Source organism: Mobula birostris, chromosome 1 (assembly GCF_030028105.1).
Source record: "Mobula birostris isolate sMobBir1 chromosome 1, sMobBir1.hap1, whole genome shotgun sequence".
NCBI classification, from domain to species: Eukaryota; Metazoa; Chordata; class Chondrichthyes; order Myliobatiformes; family Myliobatidae; genus Mobula; species Mobula birostris.
In genome coordinates, this window is record NC_092370.1 from 238592446 (window position 1) to 238604515 (window position 12070).

Here is a 12070-nt window from a genome sequence, read left to right on the forward strand (position 1 = left end):
GGTGAACGCAGCAGGCCAGGCAGCATCTCTAGGAAGAGGTACAGTCGACGTTTCAGGCTGAGTCGGCTGTACCTCTTCCTAGAGATGCTGCCTGGCCTGCTGCGTTCACCAGCAACTTTGTTGTAGGATGCTCGCTCTTCTCAATTTCGCTCCCGCCCTCCCTCTCCCTATCATTTCCGGGATATTGTATATAATTTGCGGGTGTCAGAGAGCTGCTATTAATATGTGGGAGACTCCCGGAACTTCCGGGAGAGGTGGGATGTCTGGCATCTGCAGGTTTTTCGCTTTCTCGTTGCAACATTCTGGGATTGTTTAGCTGCCCAGTACTTTCGCCTGTGACTGATGTGGAACCTAACAACAACAATAGCAAAGACCTTCTGGCAAATTTTGAGAGGCTGCTTGGGAAACGTCCAGTCACAAAGGCCATGTGCAAAATCGAAGTTTTGGAGATGAGGACGTGGGGTACAAAAACGAAACAGAGTCATTGGTTTTGGGGCTAATTTGAAGCTGTTACTTGAGCCCTGGGTTTGTGTTTATTTATTCATTTAGAGATACAGCATGGAACAGGCCCTCCCAGTCTACTGAGTGGTGCTACCGAGCAACCTCCAGTTTAACCCCAGCCTAATCACAGAACAACTTACAATGACCGATTAACCTACCAACTGGTACGTCTTTGGACTGTGGGAGGAAACCGGAGCACCTGGAGGAAACCCACGCACACATGGGAAGTTACGTACAAACTTGTTGACAGGGGATGCTGCAATTGAACACTGAACGCTGATGCCATGAGCTGTAATAATGTTGCCCAAACCGCTACTTTACTTCCATGTGATAATATTAAAGGTTTAAAAATCCACTTATCTTCACCTTGCTGTTAAAGATTAAATTAAATCCACTGAGGCCTATAAACTACTGCTTAGCTTGAAATATCATAATTAGATCAAATGAATTGCAGAAATGATGAACATCACTGCAGACTAAATTGTCTGTACAGATGAAGCTTTGATGTGCTCAGATAACACTCACAAAGTGCTGGAGGAACGTAGCAGGTCAGATAGTATCCATGGAGAGGAATAAACAGATCCAATGAGGCCTTCTTTTGGTCTCACCCGAAACGCTGACTATTTATTTCTCTCCATATATGCTGTCAGACCTGTGAGTTCCTCCAGCACTCTGTGTGCAGAATCTCTTGTGTTTATGCTTTGGTGACTCATTCCAATATTTATTTATTTATTGGGCTACGACACAGAATAGGCCCCTCTGGCCCTTTGAGTCACAGCACCCGGCAATCCCCCAAAATAATCCTAGCCCAATCATGGGACAGTTTACAATGACCAACTAACCTACCAACCTGCATGTCTTTGGACTGTGGGAGGAAACCAGAGCACACGGAGGATCAGGAAACCCACATGATAACGGGGAGAAAGTACAAACTCCTTACAGACAGTGGCAGGAATTGAACACTGGTCACCTGTACTGTAAAGTGCTACCGTGCTGCCCCATGTTTTAAAGTTTTCCCATTTCCTTTGTTTCACTTTTTAAAGTATGATGGTATGCCACATATTCACAACATTTTTCTCCTTCACACTCCCATACAGAACATGGAAACAGGCTTGAGAGTCTACAATATCCATGCCAACCATTAAGCATCCATTCACACTAATTATATACTAGAACTACTATGATCCTGTAATATTTCTGGCTTCTTCCCCCTTCTTTTCCATTCCTGATGAAGGGTCTTGGCCAGAAGCATCGACTCTTTCTTCCTTTCCATAGATGCTGCCTGACCTGCTGTGTTGCTCCAGCATTTTGTGTGTAATAATCCTATACTAATCCAGTTGTATTCTCTCCACATTCCCATCGAGTCTCCCAGGTATTCCCCTTCCCTCCACACTAGGCACAATTTACAGTGGCCGATTAACCTTCCAATTAGGTGTTCTCCCTTTAAGTTTCTTTCACATACATAATCTTTACTGCAAAAGCCCAGCACAAGACTATCGAGCTCAGCTGTTAGATATGTGAAGGATGTTCCCTTGGCTGTGGAGGCTAGAAATGGGGTTTACAATTACAAAATAAGGGTAGGCCATTTAGGAATAGATTGAAGAGAAATATCTTTACTCGGAGTGGAAAATGTTTAAAATTCTCTTCTCTGGAGGATTTCTTTATCGCTCGGTGTGACAATATTGTGTATTATTTTGGAACCCTTGTGCTATAAAGGAATTTTTGTTATCAAGGGAGGATAGCAAAGATTTACCAGACTGCTTCATAGGACAGTTGGTGTGTTGTAGGAGCAGAGATTGAGCAGACCAGGCGTTTGTTTTTTTATCATTGAGAAATAATATTGTTGAATCATATAAGATTCATTGAGAGCTCAACAGGTAGATCAAAGTGAATTCTAACAGGTTACCTATCAGCCTCCTTCACTCCAGGGAAAACGAGCCCAGCCCATGCAATCTCTCTGACTCATACACACGTGCAATCATCCATGAGTCAGAAAGAGATATTCCATGCTGTATCTCTCCTTTGCCAAGACTCACTCTTTCATTCTCTCCCACCTCTCTCACTGATGCTCATTGACACCCATTGAATATTTGAAGTGAATTGAACTGACATTATTTCTTACATCCTTCACATACATGAGGAGCAAATGTCTTTACGTTACGTCCCCGTCTGAATGTGCAACTTATAGTAATTTGTAATAAATAGTATGTACAGTAAGATATACAACCGAACAGTCAATATACCTTTAGAAATACAATTGTGTCAGTGTGAACTAATCAGTCTGATGGCCTGGTGGAAGAAGCTGTCTCGGAGCCTGCTGGTCCTGGTTTTTATGGTGCGGTACCATTTCCCAGATTGTAGCAGCTGGAACAGTTTGTGGTTGGTGACTTAGGTCCCCAATGATCCTTCAGGTCCTTTTTACACACCTGTTGCTGTACATGTCCTGAATAGTGGGAAGTTTACATCCACAGATGTGCTGAGGTGTCCACATTAAGTAAACATCATGTAAAGAGGACATGTCCTCTTCCGAATATTACCATCAAGGAAGAATGACTCATATTCTGCATTTCAGGAGCAGTTCCTTCCCCACTGTCATCAGATTTCTGAATGGATAATGAACCTATTTACACTATCTCACTACTTTCTCCCTCTCTTTTTGCACAATGTATTTAATTTAATTTTATATACTTACATTTCTGTCCATTATGCCGCTGTCATTTAGGGCAGCAATGAAGGTCCTCAATCTCTGTTTGCACATATCATTGCACACAAATCTTCATTTGACCAGTCATGGTTGCTAGCCTTGAGCTGAACCCCGAACCTGGAGGACTAGTGGACCACTCTTGGTCTGACCTCTACCCTTTAACCTGTTTGGCATGGGTGACCCTACCAAGAGGCAAACCTTACAACAAGGTTGTGGTCCTCTATATATATCTTATTGTAATTTATAGTGTTTTTATTATATATTGCACGTACTGCTGCCACAAAGCAACAGATTTCATGATCTTAAGGCATCCGTGAGTCTTGCGGGATCTGCGCCTGGAAAGTCTCCAGGGCACAGGCCTGAGCAAGGTTGTATGGAAGACCAGCAGTTGCCCATGCTGCGAGTCTCCCCTCTCCACGACACCAATGTTGTCCAAGGGAAGGGCATTAAGACCCATACAGCTTGGCACCAGTGTCGTCGCAGAGCAATGTGTGATTAAGTGTCTTGCTCAAGGACACAACATGCTGCCTCGGCTGGGGTTCGAACTCACGACCTTCAGGTTGCTAGTTGAATGCCTTAACCACTTGGCCACGTGCCCACACGTGATCTATGACAGTGATATTAAACCTGATTCTGATTCTGAGTTAAAGTTCAAAGTAATTTATTATCAAAGTGCATATATGTCGCCACATACAACCCTGAGATGTGTTTCCTCCAGGGTGAGTCTACACAGTAAATCCAAGAAACAGAATAGAAGTGTTTCGGTGGATCTAAGGTGTTATCAGGTGAGCTAAGTAATAGAATTATTCCATTTCTTTCCACATGCAATACCGCGTATCATTCCCAACTGAGAAAGTGACCACAGAGTCAGTGGTGGAGGCAGATACACTAGTGAAATTTAAGAGACTACTAGACAGGTATATGGAGGAATTTTAGGGTGGGGGGGTATATGGGAGGCAGGGTTTAAGGGTTGGCACAACATTATGGGCCGAGGGGCCTGTACTCTGCTATTCATACTGTACTGCAGAGACAAGAAACAATCAGTTAAGAAAGATCTATTTTTTAAAGACCTGGTTTGATATAACAAACAGCATTAATGTGACTGTGAGATAATGATGACATAGACCAATGTTATTTTAAGTGTATGTAATTTATGTTGTCCTGCTTGTAATATACTGTCCTTAGGGTTGTTATAACCAGGGGTGGTAGTGGGAATAAGCTCCCACTACCTATTAAATGCTCCTAATGGTGTGAATCTCAATAGCCTCTGAAACCAAGTCCAGCTGCTGCCCTTCACGTGTTGCTTAGCTACTAAACCCAGTGAAACCATTTCTGCCGACAGGAGAGGGGGCAAACACAGGTTACTGGCGCATTAAAACTAGTTGCTTCGGGCAGATGGGGCCCGTCAGCCGTGGCTGGCAGCTCATCTAGGAGAAGGAAAACTCTGATCTCAATGCTCTGCTGCCTCGTGGCTATACCCACTCATGGGCACGGCTTCGAGAGTAAACCAAAGAAAAATCTGGACCTGGCGTCCCGAAGGTAGTCCTACATTGAGTTCAATACTAATTGGTAACTCTTGCGATGCCACTGATACCAAACTGCATCAGTCTCTGCTGTTCCTTTGGATTCACCAGCTGCTTAGAGAGGGGGAGCTTGCTACAGGGGGCAACAGTTTGCTCTGCATATCGTACTGTCCTGGCTTGTGTATCTCGACAGCTAGTCGACCCTGACCACCAGAAGGACTCAAGTCTGTACTGCTGCTGCAAAAAGCCAATTTTCATAACATTCATACAAAAAGCACTGGCCATTGACCTCATGAAGCAGGGCACCACTCCTGTTTACATCAAAGGTGATGAGGTCAAGATGGTGGAGTGTTTCAAGTTCTGAGGAGTAAGCATCATCGACAGCCTGTTTTGATCCAACCGTATGGACATCATGCCCATGAAAACACACCAGCACCTCTGTTTTATTTATTTACTTATTTCGAGATACAATGCAGAATAGGCCCTTCCAGCTCAATGAGCCACACTATCCAGTCACCCCCTTATTTTAAACTAGCCTAACTACCGAACAATTTACAATGACCCATTAGCCTACTAATTGGCACGTCTTTGGACTGTGGGAGCAAACCAGAGCACCCAGAGGAAACCCACATGATTCTTGAGGAGAATGTACAAACTTCTTATAATCGACGCTGGAATTGAATTTTGAATTCTGGTATGCCCCGAGCTATAACATCGTGAGCTTCTGGAAGGAGAAGTTGGGAAAACACACACCAGTCCTCACTGAGGGTCCAGCAGTGGAACAGATGAGCAGTTTCAAGTTTATGGGCACCAACATCTCAGAAGATCTACTGTTAGCCCAAAATATTGATGCAATCAAGAGGAAGTCTCAAAAGCAGCTATACTTCATTAGGAGTTTGAAGATATTTGGTATGCCACCAAGGGCTTGAGTAAATTTCTACAGATGTACCGTGGAGAGCATTCTGACTGGTATGGAGGCTCCAATCCACAGGATCTAAACAAGTTGCAGAGGGTTGTAGTCTCAGCCATCTCCATCACAGGCACAGGCCACCCAGCATTAAGGACAACTAGCAAAGACAGTGCCTCAAGAAAGCAGCATCCATCATTATGGATCCTCGCCACTTGGGACATTACTTACTTTACTTTATTGTTGCCAAACAGTTGATACTACAGTGTACAATCATCACAGTGATATTTGATTCTGCGCTTCGTGCTCCCTAGAGCACAAGCCCTCATTTCATTACTACCATCGAGGAGGAGGTACAGAAGCCTGAAGATGCATAGTCAGTGTTTTAAGAACAGCTTCTTCCCTTCCACCATCAGATTTCTGAATAGTCCATGAACCCATGAACTACCTCACTATTCCTCTTCCACACAATTTATTTATTTACTTTTTAATTGTAACTTACAGTAATTTTTAATGTCTTATACTGTACTACTGCCACAAAACAGCAAATCCCTGGAGAAAGAGCATCCGGGCTGGCACTGAGAGCAATGAGCCTCTTCGTCAGGAGCATGCGGAAACCCCTCAAAATTGCTCGGAAGAACACACCACCTCCCATCTTCTCCACCCATGTGTCAATTACCTCCTGCACATGGAAAAACAATAGTTTCTTCAAAGCTCAAAGTACATTTGTTATCAAAGTATGTATATACTATACAACCTTGAGATTCATCTCCTAAAAGGCAGCCACAAAACAAAGAAACCCAAAAGAAGTCATAAAAAAAGACTGCCAAACGCCCAGTGTGCAGAGAAAAAACAAACCATGCAAACAATAAACACAAGCAAATAGTGTTCTGAATTAAAGTCCACAGAGAGTCCGTCCCCAGATCCTTCGTTCAGCACAGGGCGGACCAACTAGCTGAACCAGTCCGTCCTTCGTCTCAGGCCCTGATACCCTGACCTTTTCAATTTGGCTCAGTGCTTAAATCATCGTCCAAACATTGGGTTCAGTTGCTTCGAGACGCTTACTGGCATATTTCTAAATTTTCTGACAACCCATTTTTACTGATTATGTTATCCATTTTCACACTGTACCAGCCTATTCCCACCATGGCACCCACCCAACCCCTCCCGACCCTGCCACCTACGATAGAGCCAACATTCGCCTAATAACACATCTCAGAACCCGCAGAGTAGAAATGAAAGCAACTCATCTCAGATTCCAAAGGACAACTTCAGATGCAAATGGAAGGCCATTGCACTTTGTTGACTTCACCGTTCTTCCACAGAGATAAAAGAACTAGATTTAGTTGTTTATAGGTCCATGGGCCCTATTTTTTTATATATTGCGGGCTGTGGGCTTTGCAGACTGAGCCAGCCTGTTGCCCTCGAGAAGGTGCCAATTAGCTGTCTTCTTGAAGCATTGTGCCATGCTGTTAGGGAGAGAGCTGCAGGGTTTGGGGTGGCATGGGAGTGTAGGAGTTAGCGTAATGCTATCACAGTGCCAGTGACCCTGATTCAATCTCTGCCGTGGTCTTTAAGGAGTTTATACATACTCCACGTGGCCGTGAGTGTTTCCTCAGGGTGCTCCTGTTTCCTCCTACTTTCCAAAAGACGCATGGGTCATTAGGTTAATTGGCCACATGCAATATTCCCGCTAAGATGTGCATGCCAGTTGCATCTTTTGCTACTAGCGCACAAAGGAACTTAAACTGCGCTCAAAAGGTTGTCACCCTCTACCTCGTTGGCATGTTGAGTATACTTCACAATCGTACACAATTACATTTCCTTTTCCAGCTTCTGACGTGGACAGTGTTGACAACATGGAGTTTGCAATGATTTGTCTACAGATTTTAGAACTGGATTACTTATACTGTTTTTATTAATGAAATTATTCAGTATGCTCATTATGTTGTTACTGGGCAAAAGAATTGCACAGGTCAAGATTTTTGTGCACACTTGAGGGAACATTGGTCACATGGGTGTAACTGGGTGATTCGGGCCTGTTGTGTAACTGAGTGATACGGGCCTGTTGGGCCAGAAAGCCCTGTTACTGTGCTGTATCTCTAAGCTAAAAAAAAATTTTGATGCAATGATGGTGAAGGAACCAAGTCAGGAAGGTGTGTGGGTTGGGGAGCAACCTCTGACTGTTCGGGTCCCCATATTTCTGCAGCCCTGGTTCTTCCAGCTGGTATAGCAGGTGAGTTCGGAAGGTGCTGAATGGAGGATCTTGGAAAGTTCCTGCAGCACATATTGCAGATGGTGCGAACAACCGCCTCTATGCCTCAGTGGAGGAGTGAGTGACATTGAACATGTTCTACAGTGAAGTGTTTCAGCAACTGAAAGCCGTGGTCCTCCAGTGGAAGCTATGAGCTGACAGCCAGAGATTTCAGCTTTCCTGAGCAGGGAGGATTCTCTGGCTTGATCACAAGCAGCAGCTAAAACATAAAATGACAGAGACAAAGAGAGAGCATGAGAGAGAGAGAGAGAGAGAGAGAGAGAGAAAGAGAGCAGGAGAGAGAGAGAGAGAGCAATGTATGAAACACTCCAGGACTCACGTACTGTTCCCTACGGATTATTTCCATAAGTGCCATATGGTAGACCCACTGAGGTCTGAGCCCAAATGCTCCCTGTCACTGACTGTATTGTTACAGTAACTGCATCACGGAGAGAGAAGTGATGGGCTACAGACACAGAAACAAACAACTCTGCACTATTCTGATTCTCAGATGATCTCTGCGCGAAATCTGTCTTTATAAGCATCACCATGAATAGTTTATACCTTTTGACACCAGGCAGCTGAAAATGCATGCAGATTTTACACTTGCATAACTGTATATTGAGTTAGAAGCAGGCAATAACGTTAATTCTATAAAAGGTGATGGATTCAGCCCAGTACACCATGGGTAAAGCCCTCCCAACCATTGAGCACATCTACATGAAATGCTGTCATAGAAAAGCAACATCCATCATCAGAGATCCCCACCACCCAGGTCATGCTCTTCTCGCTGCTGCCATCAGGTAGAAGGTACAAGAGCCTCAGGATCAAACATCAGGTTCAGAACAGTTACCACCCCTCAACCATCAGGTTTTAGTTAAAAGAGTATAACTATACTTACTTGCCCCATCATTGAAATGTTCCCACTTTATGGACACTTTATCTCATGTTCTTGTTATTTATTGCTATTTATTTATATTTGTATTTGCAGAGTTTGTTGTCTTCTGCACTCTGGTTGATCTTTCATTGGTCCTGTTATAGTTACTATTCAATAGATTTGCTGAGTATGCCCACAAGAAAATGAATCTCAGTGTTCTCTCTGGTGACATATGTGTACTCCGACAATAAAGTTTACTCTGAACTTTGTGGTTTTAATGATTTGTGGGTTCCATAATGAAGTAGAGAGCAGTTCAGGCTTTCATGAAAGCAAGAATAAAACTGGGAATACTCAACAGGTCAGGCAGCATCTGTGGAGAGGGAAAGTATTATTTTGCTGACCTCATATTGAAAATTAGAAAGGTCTGGACTGTTCACAAGAAATAGAAGTGGAAAGTAGGGAGGGAGTAAGAACGAAATTAGAAATGCCTGCGGCCACTGCATTATCTCTCTCCAGGGGAAGGACAGTCACTTCCTGTAGATTTAGATCAGAATCAGAATTAGAATCAGGTTAATTATTAAAACATATGTTGTGAAATTTGTCGATTTTAATAAATAAATAGATAAATAAACAAATAAATGATAGATAAATAAAGTAGATAAATGGTCCAAAAGAGGAATAGTTAAGTAGTGTTCATGAGATTATGAACCACTCAGAAACCTGACAGGGGAGGGGAAGAAATTGTTCTCGAGACATTCATGTGGGCCTCCAAGCTCCAGTACGTCCTCCCAGATGGTAACAATGGGAAGAGGGCATGTCCCAGATGGTGAGGGTATTTAATGATGGCGACTGCCTTCTTGGGGGACCACCTGTTGAACGTCATTGACCTGCAACCTAACTCTGTTTTTCTCTCAGTAGATGTTGACTGACCTATGGATAGTTGAAGCACTTTCATGTTTCCAACATCTACACACCTTGGTGCAAGTGATGTCTTGTTGTGGCAAGGGTACACCAGAAATATAAAGCCAGGCCAACAGTATCTACTGAGATTAGGCAATAAAACCTGCTTTAACAACCATCTGATAACCTGTTATTGGTTTTGCTGTCTGAAATATCCTCCATCAGTTCCCTCCCAGTATAATGTGTTACAGAGAGTTGCTCTGCACAAGGATGGATCAAGATTGAAAGGCTGGAGCAGCAGAGCATCAACCTGATATAGTCCCCATGGCATATTTAGCAGAGCCTCTGGAAGGACAAACATCTATTGCCCATTGTTGGGTTAACCACACTGCAGTGCCTCCTATTTTGAGGCAGAATGAGTGAAGACAAAGTGTGGTCCGAGCGAACAGCAGGTGGGGACCTGGCATGCTGCTGGTTCTGAACAGAGTGAAATCAATTTGGGACATCAGAGAAGCCCCATAGAGTATGGATGATTTGGTCATGTCAAAGGTTGCCAGAGGATTGATCCAGATAAAGGGAGATAAGACTCAGAGGAAATGTTATTTGTGAGTTTGGTTTAAGACATTACTTTGACATCTATAGAAAATTGATTGGGCCAATTCAGACAGGGAAATGTGGCTGTCACTAAAGGCAAGGCTCTCAGATGGATACGAAAGATCCTACGGCTCTATGTTTAAGTGAAGGTGAGTCATTGGGTGTCCTGTCCAATATTAACCCTTCAATCAGTCTTTCTGGACAGATTATCTATCAACAGATTATGTATTGGCACAAGAATAGCTGTGTTTCTAAAGTTCCAACATTGTTTGTGTTTCCAACATTTAAACTGATTTGTGGTGTTGTGTAAAGGGCACCTTTAAGTGTGAATCTTTCTTTTGAAACAGTCAAGGGAAGATAAGACCATAAGACGTGGAAGCAGAATTAGGCCATTTGGCCCATTGAGTCTGCTCCCCCATTCGATCATGGCTGATTTATTTTTTCCTTTCAACCCCATTCTCCTGCCGTCCCCCATAACCTTTGACACCCTTACTGATCAATAACCTATGAACCTCCACTTTAAATAGTGCAAAAGAGGAAAAGTGAGCAGGTGCTCAAGTATTCATGGACTGCTCAGGAATCTAGAGGTGGTGGGGAAGAAGCTGTTCTTAAAACATTGAATGTGCAAATTCAGGCTCCTGTACCCTCTTGCTGAGGGTAGTAATGAGAAGAGGGCATGTCCCAGATTGAGGAGGGCATTGTCATTACTGATGGATGCCATCTTCTTGAGGCATCACCTTTTGAAGGTTTCTTCAATGGTGGGGAGACATATACTCATGAAGGACCTGCCCGAGTCTACCAGCCCCTTTCAATCCTGCATATCGGAGCCTCGGTGATGCAACCTGTCAGAATGTTCTCCACGGCACATTTGTAAAAACTTGCTAGAGCCTTTAGTGACATTCCAAATCTCCTCACTCTCCAAATGAACTATAGCCCTTGGCATGCCCTCTTCGCCATTGCATCAATATGCTGGGCTCAGGATATGTCCTCTGAGGCGTTGATGCCCAGGAGTGAAGGGATATTGGAAAAGAGGAACCAAATGAGAACAAAGAACAGTCATGCTGAGTTCTACCTGTTGGATACTGGTTATTTTTTTTTGTTACTGGTTGTGACTTGCAGCTAGAGAGATGCCAGCACTTTGGACCATTACTCACCGGCACATAGCGTCCAGGGGGAGGAGTCTGGCTGGGCTGGTATTTTTCAGCCTTACACTGCTTCTCTGAGCATCAAGTACCTTCAGAAAATTAAAGCTGAATCCAGTGTGGGCAGAATCCAACGCACAGCCTAAACTGGGAGAGGCCTGATTTGCTTCACCTGCTTAGTCTGGCCAGTGACAACCAACAGTAACTAAAGATCAAAGCTCTGCTGTTGATGGAATTCTGAAATTAAAATGCTGGCACCATCTGTAGAAAGCCAAACAGAGCCAGCAAGCTGAGAACCCTTCATCAATTTCTTTTCCTATAGATACTCACTGACATGCTCAGCGTTTCTAGCATTGTCTGATTTTGCCAACCTCCCTCCCTCAATTAACATCCTGAATTGAACTGACTTTATTTCTTATATCCTTCATATACACGAGGAGTAAAAATCTTTATGTTTCATCTCTGTCTAAATGTGCAAAGTGCAATTTATAGTAATTTATAATAAATTGTGTGTACAACAGGACAGTCAACATAACATAGAGGTACAGTTGTGTCAGCATGAATTCATCAGTCTGATGGTCTGGTGGAAGAAGCTGTCCTGGAGCCTGTTGGTCCTGGCTTTTATCCTGTGGTACCGTTTCCTGGATAGTAGCAGCTTGAACAGTTTG